Source organism: Thermobia domestica, chromosome 18 (genome assembly GCF_964235325.1).
Source record: "Thermobia domestica chromosome 18, izTheDome1.hap1.1, whole genome shotgun sequence".
In the NCBI taxonomy this organism is placed as follows: Eukaryota; Metazoa; Arthropoda; class Insecta; order Zygentoma; family Lepismatidae; genus Thermobia; species Thermobia domestica.
In genome coordinates, this window is record NC_137471.1 from 109,537,581 (window position 1) to 109,561,704 (window position 24,124).

General features: G+C 40.4%; 2 non-coding genes across 2 annotated transcripts; both read left to right on the plus strand.

Annotated features, from left to right (window-relative positions):
- Window positions 1-13,339: 13,339 nt before the first annotated feature.
- Window positions 13,340-13,458, plus strand: LOC145676253 (5S ribosomal RNA). The gene has a single exon (XR_014129349.1). It is a non-coding gene; the product is annotated as a 5S ribosomal RNA (ribosomal RNA).
- Window positions 13,459-13,635: 177 nt separating this feature from the next.
- LOC145676231 (5S ribosomal RNA) lies at window positions 13,636-13,754 on the plus strand. The gene has a single exon (XR_014129327.1). It is a non-coding gene; the product is annotated as a 5S ribosomal RNA (ribosomal RNA).
- The last annotated feature ends 10,370 nt before the right edge of the window (window positions 13,755-24,124 follow it).

The window sequence follows — 24,124 nt, forward strand, 5'->3', positions numbered from 1 at the left end:
TCTCTTTTTCAAATTTCATTATCCTTCAAGTACGAAAATACTAGAAACATTAATTTTATAGTACTTTCAAGAGATAATTTATCAACATTATTTCATAGCGATTAATCGATATTCTAAGCGTTATACCCACTATTTCTTACACTAACAGCCTGTTTATTTGCACGGCACATTAAAATAACCTGATTTCCGATCCGTGTGCACCTACTACTATACTTAACACGGAATGTATTACCACTTTTTAAAAGTAAATTATTATGACTAAGTGTAGATCTCCGGCGAGTAAATGCCTTTCGTATACAAGCACGACACATCTCCGCTATGTGCTTTACTTTTTTACTAACAGCATATAGAAATTGGATTTCAAGGTGTTTCTACATAACAGAATGAAGCAAATTTCGTGATTTAACTCTTTCGAATAATGTGTTGGTCCTGACAAGGACCGTTTGAAATGAAAAATCTTGAAGAAGATTTTTACTTAGAGCTTGTGTACTTGGTAACAGCCTTCGTACCCTCACTTACAGCGTGCTTGGCAAGTTCACCAGGCAAAAGAAGGCGCACAGCTGTTTGGATTTCCCGGCTGGTGATAGTTGACCGCTTATTGTAATGGGCCAAACGAGAAGCTTCAGCAGCAATACGCTCGAAGATGTCATTAACAAAGCTGTTCATGATACTCATAGCTTTGCTAGATATGCCAGTGTCAGGATGCACTTGCTTCAAAACTTTGTAGATGTAAATGGCATAGCTCTCCTTCCTCCTCCTCTTCTTCTTCTTATCTCCCTTGGAGATATTCTTTTGGGCTTTACCAGCCTTCTTTGCAGCCTTTCCGCTAGTTTTTGGTGGCATGATGACTCACTCGTTCAGCAAAATTAGATGTGTCCGCAGAAACAGAAACAGAAAAGTTAGAAAAAAGGACGCCCCTCAGGAAAGCCCGCGTCCTGACAGAGAGTAAGGCATCAACCATCTGTCTACATGCCTCTCCTCACATGCAGTTAGTAGACTACAGTATCTGTCGGATGGAGTGTTTTCCGCGGTTTCTATCTTAGCGAAGACATTTACACGCGAGTCTGAGTCTAAAGTGTAGATAGTAGAAGGAAGGGTAAGGAAGAAGATAGGAAAGCGCGTATGAAGTTATTTTGATTTGGATAGAGGGACAAAAAACCTGGTAACCAGGAAAAAACCCCCTTTGTTGGTCATGCTTCATGCTTTAGAATTTACATGGTAAAACCACAAAAGAAGGGTGGGAAAATCCATGTAAACTTGTCTGTAATGAATTAATTTTCTCTTATTGATTGACCTATCTGAATATGTGTTACAATTCTGTGATGTCTGTAATGGGGTTTGTGTTGTTAGTGGGAGTTTTGTTATTTTTTGAACATGCAATCCTTATTCGTCTGGCCATCTTGATCTGCTTGGTCGCCATCTGTATCTGTAAAGAGACTTGTGTGTCTTTTGGAATTATTACTTAGTACAAGACTTTTCATACATGATTCAGGTTCGTCTTTTTTTTTTTTTTTGATATTACTATTTACATATTTACATTTATATACATACCTACATATAGATGTCTGCAGTATACTCATAGTTTATATATATATTCATTTGCATTACATACTTGATAATGAGGTAGTTTTTTTTCTTTAATTTATATATTTTTTTTATTATATATTTTTATTCTGTACACATTTTTATTTATTTATTATACTTTTTTTTGTTTTTATATTTTTTTTATTTTTTATTTTGTTATTATTATTATTATTATTATTAGGTTAGTTAAAATGCTATTTACAATATTTGTTAGTATTTGGAGTAATCACCTGATTGTACGAAAGTCTGAATGCTAAGTTAGTACTTGTCTTGGTCTTTTATGTTTATTGTAGGGTCCTATGTCGTAGTTTCCTAATGAATTTACTAGTTTGTTTTCAGATTTCTTATTGTCTGTATAAAATTTCCTAGCCATGTTTTTGATTATTTCTGCTATGGGTGGAATGTTTAGGTTGTACTGAAGTGGAATTAGTCTGGTGTATCTTGGGCAGTTTGTAATTATTTTTATTATTTTGTTTTGGAATAGTTGCAGTTTGTTTGTATTGAGTTTCAGCGCATGGCTCCAAGCTGGTGCTGCATATGTTAGTATTGGTCTTATTAGGGTTTTATATAGTATTGACTTTGCATGTTCGCTAATATTCTGGCTGCTTAGTAGGCTTTTGAGTTCGCTAGTTCTACCCGTGGCCTTTCCGATTTGGCTACTGACGTGTTCTTTGAAAGTTAATTTGGAGTCCAATAGGATGCCTAGATATTTTGCCTTGTGGGTCCATCGTACTGGTTCATTGAAAATTTCTATTTGCTCTGTTGGAGTCTTTATGCGTTTAGTGAAGTAGATGGATTCACATTTATTTGCATTAATTTTTATTTTCCAGTTTTCAAACCATTTTTCAAGTTTTGGAATGTGCCTTTGTATGTATTTGACGGCTTGGTTAGGTTGCCAGCTATTAGCGAAGATGCAAGTGTCGTCAGCAAAGAGTGCTATGTTTGTGTCTTTATGTTTTGGTATGTCATTTATATACAGATTAAATAATACCGGTCCTAGCAGTGATCCTTGGGGGACCCCTGCCTCTATTTTGCGGGTTGTGGATTGTGCCTCTCCTACTTTAACAAAGAATTTTCTATTACTGAGGTATGACATTAATATTTTTATATAAATATCGGGAACGCCAATGTTATTAAGTTTGTAAAGTAGTCCTTCTGTCCAAACTCTGTCAAATGCTTTTTCTATGTCTAAGAATAGGGCTGCTGTGCCCTTGTTTTTATTGTAGTTTTCTGTTATGTTTTCGATTAATCTTACTAGCTGCTGTGTAGTAGAATGCTTATTTCTAAATCCGAACTGTTCATTTATGAGGATGTCATGAGTTCTTATGAATCTTTTGAGTCTATTGAGTATCACTGCTTCTGTTAATTTGGCTAGTGTGCATAATAAGCTGATTGGTCTGTAGTTTTGTGGAAATAATGGGTCCTTACCTGGCTTAGGTAATGCTATAACTTTGGCTATTTTCCAACTTTTAGGGAAATACGCTAGTCTCATTATTGCATTGATGATATTAGTTAAAAATTTAATAGCTTTCTGCGGTAGGTTTTTGATGCAGATATTTTGAATGTTATCATGGCCCGGTGCTTTGAATGGTTTCAATTTGGTGATTAACCTGTTAAGTTCATTTCGGTTCGTTCTTTTTGCAGAGGTGTTTTTTTGATTTCGTTTTATAGTTTCTATTTTTTGCTTGACAAGTCTTTCATGCCTTCTATTGTCGCCAATGTCATTAGGTCTGAAAGTTTTCTCAAGCGTGTCCGCGAGCGCGTTTGCTTTTTCTTCATCTGTGCCGATTTATCGACTTCATTTAAATTACAGTACGTGTTTCAATTCGCGCCAACTGCCTTGCTTTTCATTTGATGCACTCGGGTGCACGCTTGAAGTAGTAACAAAACTGACTTGATTCATGGGAGGCCGCGCTCATCTGTATCTCTTTTTTTTTTCCTCGGAGAGTCAGGATGTTGGAGCTGCCGTCGATAACCTTCTTATGACTGTGGATACCTAACGGTGACAACTAAGCAGTCGCTACTCATTGAGAAGCTTACTGTGCTGCAGAGCTAAGAAGAATGAAGATTTGAAGCAGTTAGACGCTGAAAGAAGAGACTCAATCTAAGTGTTATTAACAGGATAGTCTTTTAAGATAATCCTGCTTTAAAGAGAAGAGACTGTTTTTGAAATAAAAATTGCTTCAACACACACTCACACACACCGCTTCCTGGAGAAATAAGCATTGCTTTCCGTCGGCTTGACCCCCTATTGTGCGTCAAGCTTCGCGCTGGCCATATAGGTTGAACAGCCTTTGGCGACAGTCGGCTGACGGGATCGCTCTGTTATCTCTCTGGGATAGCATTAGTGAAGCACCTACACAAAACTAGAGAGACTTTCCCTCAATTAGTTTCCGGCCCTTATCAGGCCCACATTCACTATGCCACGCCAAAAGAAGAAGTCACCCACAAGAAGACCGGGAAGGGAGCCATCCCAAGCCCGCAGAGACTGCAGCGAGGACTCAAGAAAGAAGAAGACGTCCACATACCAGATGAAGAACACTTCAAGAGAACCCTCCAGGGAAGAAGAAATAGGACGAGAAACTCCCAGCAGGAGAGAAGTAAATGAAGAAAGAAGAAACGACCAGCAACAGCCAGACACTCCATCTGCGCAACAAGAGGCAGTGCCGCAAGTGAAACTCTTCGAAGTCACTTACACAACAGAAGAAGTTCTTGACATTATAGCTGAAAAGATGGACACCTCAGAAGTACGTATCACAAATAGAGGATACAAGAGGTTCAGGATTGACTTCGCCACACCAACAGCACGAGATGTTTTTCTGCGCATCTTCGAAGCCAAACACTTCGGTGACAAAGCAATAATGCTCCAATCCAGAAGACAAGAAACAGCAGAAGCCACCACACCAAAAGATGTGACATCCAAGACTCCCGGCCCTTTCAAGGACCAGACGTCTCCACACCCAAAAGTAGACAATGAAGTCAATGAACCAGTTGCCGAAGAAGAGTTCACACTAGTGAAAGGCAAACGCAATAAGAAGACGAAAGCAGACTCGCCGTCACAGCAAGATGAACCACAAACAAAGAAGAATGAATGCAACAAGAGATCCCACCGAAAGCGACCAATATTCACGTGTGTTATCAAGAAAGTACCAGTCACCACAGATGTTGATAGTTTCAAATCTGAGTTAAGGAAACTGAGAGTCAACTTCACAAATGCAGTGAGGATTCAAACCCAGAAAGGACCAGCACCCTTACTCAGATTGTTCTCAGAAGATCCCGTTCAAATAAATAAATTGATAACCCACGGAATCTCCATAGGGACGACACACCACAAAGTCGAAACATCCAGAGCACCGCCACGGCCGATGCCGTGTTACAAATGCTACCAATATGGTCACCAGAGAGCTCTGTGCAAAAACAGAAGAGTGTGCCATCGTTGCGGGAAATCGTTACGTAATGTGTTCCCCATTTTTTTTCGAGTACACCATTCTTGACACCCGTGAAAGCTTTCTTTCCCCACCCTCAATTCCCCTCTGTTATAAAGCACTTACATCAAGAAGTGCTTCGGTTAAAAAGAAAACTCAAAGTCCCTTGCGTGTATACTATACATTGCTATGAATGAACATGTGATAATGATAGGAAAAGCACAATTTTACTCTTCTCAAAGTATTTGATGGCTCTAAAAAGAGCCGTTTTAAAATGTCAGATGATTTACTGACACATTTACTTCTTCTTTGGTGCAGCCTTCTTAGCACTTTTCGGTTTTGCTGTAGCCTTCTTTGGCTTCGGGGCCTTTGGCTTCTTGGGAGTTTTTGCCTTCTTCACTTTAGATGGTGATTTCTTAGGTTTGGGAGCAGCAGCCTTTTTCTTTTCACCAGTCTTCTTGGGACGTTTAGCTGCTGGCTTTTTCGCAGGCTTCTTCTCCTTTGATGCTGATCGTTTCGCCTTGGTTGAAGATCCACCTTCAGGCTTCTCCTTCAGCGATGAAGCACTAAGCTTAAACGATCCAGATGCACCTTTTCCCTTGGTCTGAACCAAAGACCCAGAAGCAACTGCACTTCTCAAGTATTTCTTGATAAATGGAGCAAGCTTCTCGGCATCCACTTTGTAGTTCTGAGAGATGTATTTCTTAATAGCTTGCAGTGAACTTCCTCCCCTTTCCTTCAAATTCTTGATGGCGTTGTTCACCATTTCTGATGTTCTTGGATGAGAAGGTGTTGTTTTTGGTTTCTTAGGCTTTGCAGACTTCTTAGGAGAAGCCTGTGCCGGGGCTGCAGGTGCTGATGCCGTATCTGCCATTGCTTTCTGCAATAAACTCAACGATACTGAAGAATGAAATTTTCGCTAGCAGGCAGCGTTGAGTTTGGTTACGGAGCGCGGACCGGATAGAAAGCACTTGCTGAGGCGGGCTGAGGTAAACAGAAGTTCGTAGTTGCCACAACGATAAGTGTGTTTCCTTCTATTTTGATAAACGATTTTTTTCAGGTATTCAATGAATGCACCAGATCCTATTCTTCCTTACTGGCTAGAAGAAACTTTATTCCACATAACTCAAAAGGCATTTGTTTTTATTCGCTTTTCTATTTTATGTTTCAGTCATTGCTAAGTCGGTCACACTACTTTTTCACCCTCCTTGTGCTTATAATTTTCATAATTTAACATGGAAATACTTATCAATAAATAATTATATTACCATGGTAATTAACTTCAATCCTTCCTGTGATTATACGCAAAGTACCATCTTCGTACTGCTTACTATAGTTCAATGAAGGGAATCTATAAAGTAACGCGTGTCGCACACATCTGCCTTGCAAACTCCCTGGCCTACTTCCAATGTATAGACTTTTATTTCAAATCCTGATTTAATTTCATAATTTTCTGTAGATTTTAACATTTTATTACCCAGCTTCTTAATACGAATGACAATCAAGCCTAAATATTTATTCCCTTTAACTTTATTTTTCTTTTTTATTTTGTGCCTTGTTTCATATTTGTTCTTACGTTAGCAATTAACGCACTTACCGTAGTTATGTATGAACAGGTTGTTTCTATATTTATTTTATTCCAAATAAATTAAATATATATACGGATTATTTTATGGTAGTTGATATTTTCTGTTGTTTCCTACGTGAATTGAGGAAACGCACGGACTTTCGCCTAATTCTTGTGCTACTTTCATATGTCTGTATCTGTCGAATGCTGTCGATCTGTCGAAATGTGTATTACTATCTGTCGATTCATCGAGTGAACTGAATTCGTTAACCATTTCACCAGGCGCGCATGCATTTTTTTTTCTTCTAAGGGATCCAAGCTTCGGGGGGCAAGGTTCCAATACTACAAGCCACTACGTCTATATACTATTATTCTGCATTCGAAAACACGATAAATATTCCACTTACTTTTTCACAAAAACATGATACAGACAGAGTACAGATGAAGTGTAAGATCAGATTTATATTGATGATACATCAATATTTTCCCTGTTAATAACTACATTTAATGAGAAAGTCTGCAAATGTATGTTCACTTAGGAACTTTTGCGTGGAGTCCGCACCCGGTGGACACCCCGTGAGTACGCCTCTGCACTTGACTATACTTCGAATTATACTGCAAACAGTTGTATTTTAGTTTCCCCGTTTAGTTCATCGATATCATTAACACAAAGAAAATAGATGTTATAGATGCGTATTCTCAGTTCTCGCTTTATATCCGGACGTCTGCAAAAATCTACTCCTTTTCTTTCTTTCACGCATCCACCAAACTAACAATGATTTGTATTATAATATTTGCGCATAAAATGTATATCTCATACCTTCCATGTTCTCAAGTATTCATAGACAAAAACGGTTACTTTCTGCGAACAAATTGTCCAAACACAGTGCAAATGTCATCTATAGATTGTCCTGGTTCCGTCTGCGTGTACATAACAATGCGTCATAATCATACATTGCACATTAAGGATATCAAATAATCTTCCCAAATTCCTAGATATGCCTGGCAAAAGTTCCGCGTGTTGTAAGGATATTACATTTGTACTACCGACAAGGTGGTATCTTCCAACATTGAAGTTCAATAAACCCCAAATGTGTCGGATATAGTATTTGATTTCTTGTCTCATTGTTTGCGTCAGAGATGTCTTCTCAAGTTAGGATTTACGATACATACAGGATGAGTTGTATATATTGTTGCTGCCAGCTCTATATTAATCCCATATTTGTAAACGAATAAAAACAGTATTCTAATTATAACAATGTGCTCACAATTAATTTTATTCTTAATTGTTATACGTATTGTTGATTAAAAATGAAAATGTTGCTAAGTGAATTTTATTAATATTTTCTGTTGCGTGATATAGGAAGTGAGTGAAATATTGGAGGAATATAGTGTGCGTAGCAGATGATGTGCAGTGGCTTTGGATCGCCTCTGATAAGGTAAGGCATTTGCTATTTTAATTAACGCATTTTATATACTGTAATCCTAATTATTTTTATGTGAATGTGCTTACTACTTGTGTATTCAGTGGGACCGATGTTTTAATATGTATGGTCAAGCAGTGTCGAGCCTGGTCAGTGTGTGGATAGGTGACCATTTTTTGTAAATCGATAACATTTAACTTTGTAAACACGGATGAAGTAGAAGTATATTTATTTTATTTTTTACCTCAAATATGTAGGACACTTCTCCTTTGTACATCAATTATTATTATTAGTTCAACTTGTTTACAAGTTAAATGAAAAGAATAGTCGTTATCGTGTGATGATTGTGCTCATTAGGCTAAAGAAGACTCGTGATAAGAAAGAAAAGAAGAACGGTGCTCAAGTTTCGTCACAGCATATTCTCAAAAATTTACAGGCAAAATTCAGTGTTCTGCATGAAAAGGCATATTTGTACGAAAAAAAAAATTCTGCAGACGACAGAATTAAATAAAGTAATACACATGTATTTTAGAGTTACTGGTGTAAAATCATTACAAGTGCTTTGCCAGGTGGCCAATAAAAAGCACGAATACTATTTAAGGGAGCCAAAACAGGAGAAAGCTGGGGGCCTGAGCGATAGCAAGAATGTGCGTCCAAAGTGAACAGGAGCGAAGGCGACGCGGGTATACGTATAAGCAAGGGTAGTGGAAACCAGTTAGTTTTCGAGTTTGAATAGCACTTGTCATGCATCCATACTAGTAGCGCCCCGCTTGTAAACATTAAGTACACTATGCAAGAATACACCGCCGGTGGAAAATAGTACCTAATACAGTTATCTTTCATATATACTGACTTATTTTACAGTAGTAACCCAACACTAGTAAACGTAAAATAAAAGTGTATAACTTTATATTTAATTCTATCGCCTGGCTTAGTTTTTCACCTGTAAGATGTACTTATTTAGAGCAAGTTTCTTAACTAGCAAATTAAACCGAGAACCACAGCAACCATATATATATTCTTATGATGTACTTTTCTTTGAGTGGTGTTCTCTGTCTATTGAATAACATTTTCTCAGTTTAATGCTAGCAAAAAACAAAACAAAATCAAAGTGTTTCTATATAAATTTAGTTCACCGTGTTGTAATATCACATGGAATTGAAAAACGAATAGTCGAACCTCTGCTATCTCGATCAAACTTCTCAGGATGGTATACTGACTTACCGCAGAAGTTCGACTGAATACGTTTCTCAGTTCCATGGGAGAACCTGGAGAAGCAAAAGCCTGCGCAACGGAAAATACTAAATAAACTTGTAGAGCAGGTCAAGATGTATCATCATGCCAAGTTTCATTCAGATCAGAGAAGTTTGGCTGCAGCCATTTTCATTACAAAGCACAAAATGGATGGTCCCTAACCTCGAGAATCTTCACAATTGTCGACGAGTTGAACTGCACTCATCTGATCAAAATCAAACTTAAAATGGCAGTTCACTTTCAACTGTTAAATAATATGATATGCAGGCTTCTGCTTTCCTAGTTACAGTCTATCCACTGTGGTATGCATATTAGTAGAAATGTGAGAGTGCATATTTATTAAAGATTTGCTTCAAAAAGCGATGAAAGACATAGGCATTGCCGCGGGCGGTGATAACAAGATGCCGGAAAACGAACAAGCAGAAAGAATATGGGCTGAAGAAGTGTAAACGACGACGCGGCGGCCCGTAAAGGTGTTGCCGTCCTATTAAATGAATAATATCAAAAGAAAGAAAAAAAAAGTAAAAAATTTCGCGCTCGTAATCAAGACAGAAAGCAACTAAAGGAAATCTTTGTTTTACGTCCCACGTTATGCCGCTTAGGCTAAAAGAGGCGCTGATTATGAGAAATGATTGAAATGGTGGTGGAATGAAGAAAGTGGGAGGAAACGGGAGAACCCCGCGGTAACCCACCGCACATAGTTTTTGTCCACCATAAAGTTAACTTGGCGGGGGCTCAAGACAGAAAGACGGTTGGAAAAACAAATAAACGATGTTGCATCCCGTAAAAATGTTGGCGACCTATGAAATCAATATTTTTTCTTAAAGAAAAAAAAAAGAATTAAAAAGAGAAAAAAAGGTCAAAATTTCGCGCTCGCTTCGCTCGCGATCAGCAGAGAAAAGAGGACGTGACGCACCCCTAAAAGTGTTGGCGACCGATTGAATAAATATTGTGGGTAAAAAAAAAAAAAAGTCAAAAATTTCGCGCTCGCTTCGCTCGCGATCAGCACACAAAGAACGACGTGACGCGCCCCTAAAGGTGTTGGCAACCGATTCAATACATATTGTCGGTAAAAAAAAAAAAAAAAAAAACGCTCGCTTCGCTCGCGATCGACATGAAAAAGGCAACGACGTGACGCCCCGTAAAATTGTCGGCGACCTATTCAATCAATATATTCGGTTGAAAAACAAAGTCAAAAGTTTCCCAATCGCTTCCCTCCCGATCGACATAAAAAAGGCAACCCCTTCACCTCTCCTTATGCATTCATCAGTAAACATACAACCATAGATCACAATACCACTCACATCACCTATCAGTTCTCCACGTCCATCAAGATCCAATCATCGCCCTGGCCCTTTATGATGATACACAACATTACATGTTATTGTGTGCATTGCCCCGCGTTACAATACATGACCAAAAAAAAGAGAAAAAAAGCTGCACTGCCTTCAGTGTAGACATGTTCGTATTCGTAGAAAATGATTTTAGGTACACGATAGTACAGTAATCTATCTTCACATGCTTCACATGTGAACGATACCTACACATGAAGAGGGCTCCCGAGGTTTCCTTTTCCAATAGGATGGAGCTCCACCACACTTGCAGAATGACGAGAAGTTATGTTAATAAATATATCCCAGAGTGTTTCGTAACTCGCCCTTGGTCCTAATGATGAAGCGTTCTTCAGATGGCCCCGATGTCTCCACACATGATACTATGCGACTTCTTTTCACGAGGCTCTCAAAGATCACGTTTGTGTCCTAACATTCTCTGCAGATATGACACAGCTGCGATAGCGGATCACAGAAGCCTTTCCTCTCCTTACAAGAGACGTGTTCATTCGAGTATGTGAGTAATTCGACTATCGATCAAATATCTCCCGTGTCACGATAGTAGTCACTTTCAATTCTTCTAACGAAGGTAAGAAAAAATGCTATACAAACTTCCTTTCGGTATATAAAGGATTAGGGGCCCAGAGAATATTTTCTTTCAAGAGGATACATTCTTTTTCGAACACCCTGTATATAGATCCTCTAATTATAACTGCAAACAAAATGTTGATTTTGCAATTGCTTCCATGAGAGAATATTCTGTGCACTTTCTTTCTGAAGGGCCGGGCCTAAACGTTTTCCTTAATCATTAAATTTAGTAGTTATCTACAATTACATAGTTTTCCATTGTTCTCAAAATAAAGATTTTTCTCTATGAATTGTTGAATGTTGCTAGGGATATTGAAGTAATTCTTTTTAGTGTTTTTTTCTTTACAATAATGTACTGAACGCCTGCATTAAGGAAGTTCGTGTGTCCATCTTGCAAAATGTTTCGTCTTTTTTCATGCCCACTAAGGTAAATATTCATTTTGCTCTTTTCTCTGTATGCAAACCACATTTCTTAAAGGCAACATTTTCATACAAATGTAGTACTAAAAACTTCTAATTGGCAACATCTGGGCTGCGAAGAGGAAAAAGAAAGAAATCTCGTACGTATTCGCGCGCAATTCGGAATTAGCCAATGAAAAGCACAAAAGCGGCCACCATCTCTCTCTCTTTCTTATTAACGGTTTTGTACTTTCTGCAGTTCTATCAGTGCTGCTAACCTCTTACTATATCATTGAATATGTATGTTTAGATATATATATATATATATATATATATATATTTTTTTTTACAAAAAATCATACTACTACGGAATAATATTAAATGCCTTTAAACCCTCATTTCTGTTTGCACTTTCTGTTACACTACCTTCCCCGAACTTCTTTCAAGTTATTAAGTGCAGAACGGGGAGTTATACATATTTACTTGCGCTTTCACAATATCTGCACATTGTGTAATAATAGGAGACGTATAAAATAAAACTATATACTAATACGTATATATATATATATATATATATATATATATATATATATATATATATATATATATATATATATATATATATATATATATATATACAGTACACATTCCACTATCCGAGGCTTTCCTTTTCTTTTCTTGCTGACGATAAATTACGCTTTTAGAAATGTTGTCTGAAAACAATAAGAATATGTGCAAAAAATACAATCAGAGGTAGAGGTCTTTAACAGGAAATAAGCAAGGGAGTTGAAAAATTTTTTATGCATGTAAAAAATATAGACATGAACCAACTTGTGAAATAAAAAGACCAGAAAACTACTCTTTCTAAATTATGTGTAAACTTTTTACCGAAAACGAAAGTTGCACGAAAGACTTTTTGTCCGTTTTTTGGCCTCCGGTGCTTGGGGTCCCTGATTCAATCCCAGCTCGTGCCGTGTGAACTTTGTCCTGCATAAAGACCGTGCTCATGGGTTTTCTCGGGTTTCTCCCGTTTCCTCCCACTTTCTTCATTCAGTACTCATCATCACCGTCTCCTTTAGCGTAACCGGTATAAGTATGCGACGTAAATCTAAATATTTCATTTCATTTCCCTTTTCTGCTCATACTGCTGATTATGCGCGATTATGCCAACATCCAACTCCGCGGATAATCGTGCGATTACTGTATATACAACTAATACAGATACAACTAATTATATTATCAGTTACAGTATCGGTTTTTATTTACTAATTTGCCTCACTTTATTTGCATCCCTGTAGTAAATAATTCTTATCGATAATAGTTAAAATGTATATTACATTTTAGTGCTTCACGACTGAATGATCATCTGCCTTACGTTATCTCGCAGCTGAAGAGAATGCTACACTGAAAACTACCTTGCGTTATAAAGGGTAAGTGAAACATATCTTAAAAATATCTTTCATACATTTCATTGTGTACATTAAAGAATGTAAGTTTGCCTTTTTCCTGTAATCAATACTTAATAAAGGATTTATTTTTATTTATTTATATACAATTTCATACGTGGTTCGTGATAGTAAACTCGATAGGACACAGTGGCACTATGAACATCCGAATCACTCATCATTCGAACATTCAAATATTTATTCGAATATTAGTATATTCCAAGTAATGTTAACGACGTTAATATGCTTGCCTTTATAGTTAATAATGTCAATTCTTACTTAAAACATACTTCCTTAACAGGACATTGAAGAAAAGGTAGTTGCCAACGGCCATACCATGCTGAATATACCGGTTCTCGTCCGATCACCGAAGTCAAGCAGCATCGGGCCTGGTCAGTACTTGGATGGGTGACCGCCTGGGAACACCAGGTGCTGTTGGTATACTTTTTCTAATTTTGTTTTTCACAAAGACGAATATTCTCACATCGTTCACCACGATAATTTCGTAATCATGCATTACTTAAAACAATTAGCAACGCTTTCCACGCGCTGGTCTTTTTGAGTATTCACCGACAAACCTACGTAGCTACAATAACTCACTCGAAGCCATATTCATTCGCCAACGGCCATACCATGCTGAATATACCGGTTCTCGTCCGATCACCGAAGTCAAGCAGCATCGGGCCTGGTCAGTACTTGGATGGGTGACCGCCTGGGAACACCAGGTGCTGTTGGCATCTCTTTTTCAAATTTCATTATCCTTCAAGTACGAAAATACTAGAAACATTAATTTTATAGTACTTTCAAGAGATAATTTATCAACATTATTTCATAGCGATTAATCGATATTCTAAGCGTTATACCCACTATTTCTTACACTAACAGCCTGTTTATTTGCACGGCACATTAAAATAACCTGATTTCCGATCCGTGTGCACCTACTACTATACTTAACACGGAATGTATTACCACTTTTTAAAAGTAAATTATTATGACTAAGTGTAGATCTCCGGCGAGTAAATGCCTTTCGTATACAAGCACGACACATCTCCGCTATGTGCTTTACTTTTTTACTAACAGCATATAGAAATTGGATTTCAAGGTGTTTCTACATAACAGAATGAAGCAAATTTCGTGATTTAACTCTTTCGAATAATGTGTTGGTCCTGACAAGGACCGTTTGAAATGAAAAATCTTGAAGAAGATTTTTACTTAGAGCTTGTGTACTTGGTAACAGCCTTCGTACCCTCACTTACAGCGTGCTTGGCAAGTTCACCAGGCAAAAGAAGGCGCACAGCTGTTTGGATTTCCCGGCTGGTGATAGTTGACCGCTTATTGTAATGGGCCAAACGAGAAGCTTCAGCAGCAATACGCTCGAAGATGTCATTAACAAAGCTGTTCATGATACTCATAGCTTTGCTAGATATGCCAGTGTCAGGATGCACTTGCTTCAAAACTTTGTAGATGTAAATGGCATAGCTCTCCTTCCTCCTCCTCTTCTTCTTCTTATCTCCCTTGGAGATATTCTTTTGGGCTTTACCAGCCTTCTTTGCAGCCTTTCCGCTAGTTTTTGGTGGCATGATGACTCACTCGTTCAGCAAAATTAGATGTGTCCGCCGATTTATCGACTTCATTTAAATTACAGTACGTGTTTCAATTCGCGCCAACTGCCTTGCTTTTCATTTGATGCACTCGGGTGCACGCTTGAAGTAGTAACAAAACTGACTTGATTCATGGGTTTCCTCAGAATTGATCTGCTAGGAGAGCGACTACACACAGAGAAGAATACTGCGTTGGAGAAGATTTGAAGATGCAGTTTGTCGCAGTAGAAGACGCCGTGACACACCGGGAAACCTTGCGGTGTTAACGAAGGTGTGGACAGCAGTAAACAAGAGCTTACTCTTTGTTTAAAGAGTAAACATTAGAGAAGAGTTGTGTCAATAAAGAGAAAACTGATACAACACATTTACACACACAGCTTCCTGGAGAAATAAGCATTGTTTTCCGTCGGCTGGACCCCCTATTGTGAGTCAAGCTTCGCGCTGGCCATATAGGTTGAACAGCCTTTGGCGACAGTCGGCTGACGGGAACGCAATATTATCTCTTTGGGAAAGCATAGAGAAGCACCATACACAAATTAGAGATTCCTGTCCGCACATTAGCAAACGCAACCGGCCCTTATTAGAGCCATGCCCCGCCCTCCAAAGAAGACGCCCAAAAGAAGAGCTGATGCAGCAGAACCTGACAACAAAAGATGTGATACTCACCCAGAGGACTCCAAGAGCAGTAGGTTGGATGAATACGATCTGCACATGGAGGAACCAGAAGATACAGATGCTTTCATAGAAGTGTCTCCTGTATACATCAAAGATGCAGACGAAGATGTAAATGCTGTCATCGGCCAGAGGATGGACCCAGGCGAGTTCTATGCTATGGAAGAAGGGGGACGAGTTAAGGTGTTCTTCAAATCAGAAGCAGCGAGAAAGATCTTTCTCAAGATATTCCGCCCAAAACACTTTGGTCCAAATACTTTGTTCCAAAGGAGACGCAGCCAAGAAGAAGTGCAGCATCTAGAAGAAGAACTCCGGTACTCCGGACCTTATGAGGACCAAAAGAGCCAGGGACCAGAAGAACCACATAAAGATGATGAGGTCCATATAGAGAAGCCTGAAACTGCACCAATTGATGCAGGAACAGTTGAACAAACAATAGATGACGACTTCCAAGTTGTTCAAAAAAAACACAAAAAGAAGAAGACCACTGGTGAGAAGCCAACAAGTCAAGAAGCCAGCACAAATTCCACACAGGAGAGAGCCAGACTCACACGGGAGAGAACCAATAACACACAGGTAGAAACCAAACACACACAGGTGAAAACCAAATGTTCCGGCTCTTACCAGGACCAAGGCAAATGTACAGCTACCATTGAGAAGACACCAACCAACCAATCAGAAGACAGTACTGGATCCTATAACCGCCAACAGGGAGGCCAATCAAAAACTAGAAGCCCTTCAAGCTACCATCCTACAAGCAACCAATCAGAAGCAAGCACTGTTCCAAACAACCACCAGCAAAAGAAGAAGTCATATAACACAAAAAAGAGGCAGAATACGTTCACATGTGTGATAAAAGGTTTTCCCGCCAACAGAGATCTCAAGAATCTCGAAGAAGAACTGAAGAGACAAAATATTCACTTTAGTTCACTAACTAGAATAAAGTCTCAAAATGGCCCAACGCCACTTGTTCGACTATTCTCCACGAACCCAGAAGAAATAAGCCATTTACTCACACACGGACTGAAGACTGCATCCGATACATACAGAGTGGAACAGTCGAAAAATCAAGCACGCCCTCTTCCTTGTTGGAACTGCTATACATATGGCCACCTAAAACATCAATGCACAAACAAGAGAGTTTGTCACAGGTGTGGTGACTCCCATAACGACCCATGTACTCTACCAATAAATAGGAACTACTGTGCTACCTGCAAGGAATCCGGTCACAGGACAGGGAGCGGGGAGTGTCCTGAGCGACCAAAAGCCACTAACCAGGAGTACACACAAAGGTTCATTACAGAAGAAAATTTTAAGACGTCCGGCCCTTATCAGAGACAGGACCAAACCAGCAACCAACAACACAACAGAGACGCACAGGCGCAAGAAGAATGCATCCAGCCACCACCAATACCAGCAATAGAAAAGGCAATAGAAGAAGCAACAAACAAAATTATAACATGGGTCACCTCAATACTGACAGTCACAACACCAGCAACAGCCCGACCAAAACTCACTGAAACCATAGCTACAGCCACCCGGAGCATCTTTCAACTAACAATAAACACATTAACCACGACGAATGGTCAGCTGTACATCACCAAGCCAAAAGCAGTAAAACAGAAGCCAAAAAGCAGGGGGAACAGCGAGAAAGCAAAAAAACCGCTGGAGGAGAAGAGGTAGAATGCTGTGACCACTGCAGACAGATGACGACCCAAGCACAGACCAAAGGATCAAGAAGACGGCCAAATTGCATGTTAAAAAATAACAGTCTTCCCTACTAACGAAACACCTCCCAAATACAGACAACACAGATAGCTTAACACATACAGATAGGTTTTATTAATTTAAATTAAACTATAACTTATTAATTTATCAATACAGACACTTTTACATGGATTTTCACCACCCTTCTCAAGTGGTTTTGCCATGTAAATACTATTGCATGCAGCATGACCGATAAAGGGGGTTTTTTCCTGGTTTCCAGGTTTTTTATCCCTCTATCAGCACAATAAAATCTTCTTTCGCGCTTTCCTGTCTTCTATTTTACCCTTCTTTCTTTCTATTTACACTTTAACTACAGATACGCGTGTAAATGTCTTTCGTTAAAGATAGAAACCGCGAGACACACCCACCGACACCAGATTTAGGCTACTAATTGCATGTGAGGAGAGGCATGTAGATAGATGGTTGATGCCTTACTCTCTGTCAGGGCGCGGGCTTTCCCGAGGGGCGTCCTTATTTTTAACTTTTCTGTTTCTGTTTTTCTGAGGCCGCAATTTTTCCTCTCATCTTATTACGAAAGAATATTGAACAATGTCTGGTCGCGGCAAAGGTGGAAAAGTCAAGGGAAAGAGCAAGTCCCGCTCCAGCAGGGCTGGCCTTCAATTCCCAGTAGGCAGAATCCATCGTCTTTTGCGAAAGGGTAACTATGCCGAACGAGTTGGTGCTGGCGCTCCCGTGTATTTGGCTGCAGTCATGGAATACCTGGCAGCTGAAGTTCTTGAGTTGGCAGGCAACGCTGCTCGTGACAACAAGAAGACTAGGATTATTCCACGTCATCTGCAGTTAGCTATCCGTAACGACGAGGAATTAAACAAGTTGTTGTCTGGAGTTACAATCGCTCAGGGTGGTGTTTTGCCCAACATTCAAGCTGTACTTCTGCCCAAGAAAACTGAGAAGAAGGCATAAATGTAAGACCTATATCTCATACAAATCGGCCCTTATGAGGGCCACAAACCCCTTTATAGAGGAGATTTACGATTGAAATGAATTGTTTTCGATATACAGACTCATCAAAAGTGTCTGAGATAGTTGCTTAGTTTCATTCGAAATTCTCGCTGCTATTCGATTAATTAGTATATGTGTAGTCGTCGATCGTAATTGAAGCCCATAGGAAGTCACACTAACTTTAGAATACTCCAAACAGCGATGTGCTTAGTTCCCACTACATTATTAATTATAAGATCATTACCTTTTGTATTGTCGCTAGCTACATTTTTTTGATATTTGCGTACATCGGGCTCATATTACCCAGAGGACAGGACAGTCGAGCCCAGATTCTCAGCAATGGAAGAAAACCTCATACCACATATTCTCATGTACTTCATGCTAGACAAAGGAATTTCCAACATTCTTAAAGCACTCATGTTTCTCTCTTGCGTTGGCTTGGCTGAAATTACTCTGTTCAATATGTTCTCGACATTTATTATTGTTCATTACTATGCCCCAATGACATCATGAACAGAGCGGATCAGAAAACTTTCCTAAATTTCTTTTGCAACATAGTAATGACATTAAATGCACACTTAAGTACGATTTATTCTTTGCAAGGTCGATATTCATATTTGTGTGATATGTGTTATATGTATATGGTTTGTAATACGCAACTACTCTTATTCTCTGATCTCAGAACTCATTTGCTACTGTGCCCAACGAGCGAGCCTAGGTTTCTTGTAACTACTGCCTTTCTTTAGTAAATAATGTGAAGTATACAATGCATTAACCTACATCTCATATTTGTATTACTCTTTATTTTAGTAACCCGCTACGAAGTGTCATTAATTTACATGTAAATCACAATAGACACTACCGCAAAAGAAAAAAATCGAACCCAAGACCACGTAAACAAGATAAAGGACAAGATTCAGGTTTCTAACGCATTATTCGCCCCTCACAGCACAGTATAGAAGTTGTATAAGCCTCTATACGTACATCCTACTGTCAGAGCAGAAATTCCGACTTGCGTTTCGCATCTCTCATGCTCGCTACTTCCAACAAATCGCCACTTTCCAACCAGAACCCCTTCTCCAGCATTAATACTGCTACATGATATGAATACGTATACATGAACGTACATAATGTAAAAAAACGTATGATTTTCTCAAATTAATCTCTCTACGTCTGTAATTTTGTGTGCATCAAAAGGCTTTAATGTAGTTACACGAATTCTTATAATCTAACAGAAAATCGCACAAAGTAAATCTTTCCCTTTATATAAATTTGTTGGCTCTGAAAAGAGCCGTTTATGCCAATTTTATATCCAAAATAGGAGGAACCCCAACTTAACCTCCGAAACCGTACAGGGTTCTTCCTTGCCTCTTCAAGGCATACACAACATCCATAGCTGTCACTGTCTTCCTCTTGGCGTGTTCTGTGTATGTAACAGCATCTCTGATTACGTTCTCCAGGAATACTTTCAATACTCCTCGGGTCTCTTCATAAATGAGACCAGAGATACGCTTCACACCACCACGGCGAGCAAGACGCCTAATAGCGGGTTTGGTGATACCCTGGATGTTGTCACGAAGAACTTTACGGTGGCGCTTGGCACCTCCTTTGCCAAGACCCTTGCCTCCTTTTCCACGTCCTGTCATTTCGATATGTTACTGCTTCGCTCACCACACACGAGAAATACAAGCCCAAGCAGCCCAAGACTCGTGGTTTTGTTCCTTCGATCATGCAGGGAAAGCACGGAGGAAAAACACAAAACGTGTCTAAGCCAATGAGAACTGTCCTTTTCGACTGACTTTATCCAATGAGAAATAGCTTGATTTAACGGTTTTGCTCTTTATATAACTTGACTTCATTCAGCGCGCAATTATTTGAAACAAGTCGTGACAGTTGCAATGGCACGTACCAAGCAGACAGCTAGGAAATCTACTGGAGGCAAAGCTCCTCGAAAGCAGCTTGCCACCAAAGCTGCAAGAAAGAGTGCTCCAGCTACCGGTGGAGTGAAAAAGCCCCATCGTTACAGGCCTGGTACTGTGGCTCTCCGAGAAATTCGTCGTTACCAGAAGAGCACTGAATTGCTCATCCGCAAGCTGCCCTTCCAACGACTCGTCCGAGAAATTGCACAAGATTTCAAGACAGATCTTCGCTTCCAAAGCTCAGCTGTCATGGCTTTACAGGAGGCAAGTGAAGCTTACCTTGTAGGGCTTTTCGAAGACACCAACTTGTGTGCTATTCACGCAAAGAGAGTCACAATCATGCCTAAGGACATTCAGCTTGCTCGCCGCATCCGTGGGGAACGTGCTTAAGTTTGAAGTTCTGGCACTGAGTTCAAAAACGGTCCTTTTTAAGACCAATACACTACTTAGAGATGCTGTTATCCTAACAAGGATCTTGTCCATACTTGTTATCTTTTTTTTTTTAAATTCTCACGCCGTATGTTGCATAGTTAATACATCTACCTTCGTTTTCCTGTCGTTTCGTATATCATCCTATCTTTCAAGTATATTCTTTAGTTTTCCCCTATGTTTACCGATTGATTATCTTCGTTTTATGTGGTCAAGGGTTCGATTTTGCCATATGTTGCATAAGTTAACTTCGATTCAACCACTGTTTGCCCTTCTCAACGTTATTAATCTGATAGAACTCGCAGGCGAAATATGTACTTCTTCCAAGGTAGCAAAAGTAATATTATTTTGTCAGAGGTCGCTGCTGTTGAATGCAAACGTTAAACTAAACTTTCTTTAAGTGTCTGTTTGTACTTAACATCAGTTCAATTGTAGACCTACATTTCTGCTGGTGTTACTATTTTTCTTTATAGCAATATTACGAATTATAAGACGGTATCCGTGGTTATTAGCGTGTTCCCTTTTCCTAACACTTTCTCATTACACCAGTATTTCCATCATTCATTAGGCGTAATCACCCGTCTCCCTTATAAAAATCATAATCGTACGACGTTAAATTGAAACATAGTCTACTTCACTTTCACGAGTTGTAATAAGTTCGAACATTTCTTTCACCCCAGCCTTGAAAAGAGTTGATTTTAGTTTAGTGTCCCTTTCAGCAGCAAGGCTGTTTCAAACGTGGACCTACTTATTAACGTGCAATCCGAAACATTTGAGCTCCCGCCGAGAATCGAACCCAGTCAGCCTGCAAAAGTTTTTCTAACAAATGCATTAAGTGCGTTTTCTGTACTGTTTCGCTACTTGAAGATAGGAACAAGGAAAAAGTAAGTGATCACAAATTGACATTACGTAATGTGTTCCCCATTTTTTTCGAGTACACCATTATTGACACCCGTGAAAGCTTTCTTTTCCCACCCTCAATTCCCCTCTGTTATAAAGCACTTACATCAAGAAGTGCTTCGGTTAAAAAGAAAACTCAAAGTCCCTTGCGTGTATACTATACATTGCTATGAATGAACATGTGATAATGATAGGAAAAGCACAATTTTACTCTTCTCAAAGTATTTGATGGCTCTAAAAAGAGCCGTTTTAAAATGTCAGATGATTTACTGACACATTTACTTCTTCTTTGGTGCAGCCTGCTTAGCACTTTTCGGTTTTGCTGTAGCCTTCTTTGGCTTCGGGGCCTTTGGCTTCTTGGGAGTTTTTGCCTTCTTCACTTTAGATGGTGATTTCTTAGGTTTGGGAGCAGCAGCCTTTTTCTTTTCACCAGTCTTCTTGGGACGTTTAGCTGCTGGCTTTTTCGCAGGCTTCTTCTCCTTTGATGCTGATCGTTTCGCCTTGGTTGAAGATCCACCTTCAGGCTTCTCCTTCAGCGATGAAGCACTAAGCTTAAACGATCCAGATGCACCTTTTCCCTTGGTCTGAACCAAAGACCCAGAAGCAACTGCACTTCTCAAGTATTTCTTGATAAATGGAGCAAGCTTCTCGGCATCCACTTTGTAGTTCTGAGAGATGTATTTCTTAATAGCTTGCAGTGAACTTCCTCCCCTTTCCTTCAAATTCTTGATGGCGTTGTTCACCATTTCTGATGTCAGACAGACAGACAGACATTATATGGCAGGTTTTGACCTGGGTTTGAAGTTACGGGCTTTTGCCCTTGCCTTCAATCATGTTTTGTAATTGATTACTGTTGATGGTTGTTAGTCATCTTCTGAAAGGGTCGCAACTGTCGCGTGTCCCTTTGATGGCAGTGGTTCAGGGTAGTGGCCCTGGCATCCGGTAGACTCTTCGATGTGGCTGTGCTCGTCCGATGTGGCTTACGTGTTGGTATGGCGAGTGCCTGATGGCTCTCCAGAATGATGCTGTGCGTCTTCTTCTGACTTCTTCGAGGAACGGCAGATCCAGGTCCTCGTGGATCTGTTGGAGGCGCGTGTCCATGGAATGTCCTGTGATGGCCCTGGCTGCTCTGTTTTGGAGGACTTGAAGTTGTCGGAGTCTGGTAGGTGCTGCGTGTTGCCACGCTGGATGTGCGTAGAGGAGGATTGGACGGATGCTCATTTCGTACACGTGCTTTCGTGTCTTATGAGCTAGGGATGGGGAGAGGAGTATGGGTAGTAGCGCTTTGAACCTTTGGGACGCTTTCTTCGTGACAGTTTGTATGTGATGGTCGAACGTCAGCTTTCGGTCTAAATGGACTCCCAGGTATTTGGCTTGCGTTTCTTCTGGTAGTGGTGTTCCTGCCAGTTGGAATTCGGCAGGCTCTAGTACTCTTCTTCTTGTAAAGTTCACTACTGAAGTTTTGCGGGGGTTGACCTTGATCTTCCACCGCTGAGTCCACTCGTCGAGGAGTTGGAGATGTCTTCGCAAGTAGACCGAAGCGTATCGTTGGTTGCCATGTGTTGCGAAGATCGCTGTGTCGTCCGCAAAGGTTGCTAAGGTGGTGTTTTGGGTGGTGGGAATGTCGTTGGTGTATAGGGCGTATAGGATAGGTGAAATGCAGGAGCCTTGCGGAACTCCTGCGTGGATAGGTCTTGGGTTGGTGCTGTGCCCTGCGTGGGAGATGTAGAAACTTCTCTCGTACAGGTACGAGGCTATCACTCTCAGCTGGTAGTGCGGGAAGGCCTGGAGGTGGAGCTTGTGTATCAGACCTTCGTGCCACACCTTGTCGAAGGCTTTCTCGATGTCGAGGAAGACACCCAAGGTGTGGCCTCCGTCGTTGAATCGGGCGGTGATGAGCTCAACTACTCGAACTAGCTGCATTTCGGCGCTGTGGCCAGCACGGAATCCAAATTGGTGGTTGGGCAGAAGATTGTTGTCGTTGACGAATTGAATGAGTCTTCTTTGGAAGATCCTTTCGAACACCTTACTGGTGTGCGAAAGGAGGCTGATTGGTCGATAATTTGATGGGTTCGTTCGAGTAGCGCCCGGTTTGGGTATCATGCAGATCCTCGCTTGTTTCCAGGCCTTCGGATAGTATCCTGTGGTGAGTATGGCATTGAATATCCTGCAGAGCAAGACCAGGGCCTTCCTCGGTATGTTCCGGAGAGCTTCAGGTGTGATTCTGTCCGGTCCAGGGGCACGATGTAGTGATTGGCGTCGGATGACTTGTTGGACTTCCCTCGGAGTGGTGAGTGCATCCGGCGGAGTAGGATCTTCAAAGTAGGTATCCTCTATGGTGCGTCTTACTGCTTCTCGGGTTTCAGCTGGTGCGGGTGTGATGTTGGGTTGGAGGGTGGCTTCCAGGGTGTCTGCGAACTGTTGGGCCTGCTCTTCTGGCTCGTAAAGTAGGCCTTGTGGTCCTTGAAGTGGGTAATTCCGTGGACCGGCCGATGGTCTGGCGAATCGGCGGACCAGTCCCCAGAAGTCTCGATTTGGCGTGTCCAGCTCTTGCAGTCTCTGGTTCCATTGTGCTAATTTTATTCGCAGGAGCCTCTTCCGCACTCTGGAAGTGAGAGCGTTCCAGAGTGTTTTGTAGGCTGGATGACGTGTCCTCTGCCACTTCTTTCGTGCCCATCTCTTCATTTGCACTAGCACCGTGGTGCGATGTTCTTCTGGACTGGGGGGTTTTTCGGCCCTTGTGGTAGATGTTGTCGCCAGTTTGTGAGCTGTTTGAATTTGCGCTGTCAGTGTCTCCACTGTGTCGTCCAAGCTATCTGGTGTGTTGACTGGCAGACGTGGGTTCACCATTTGAGC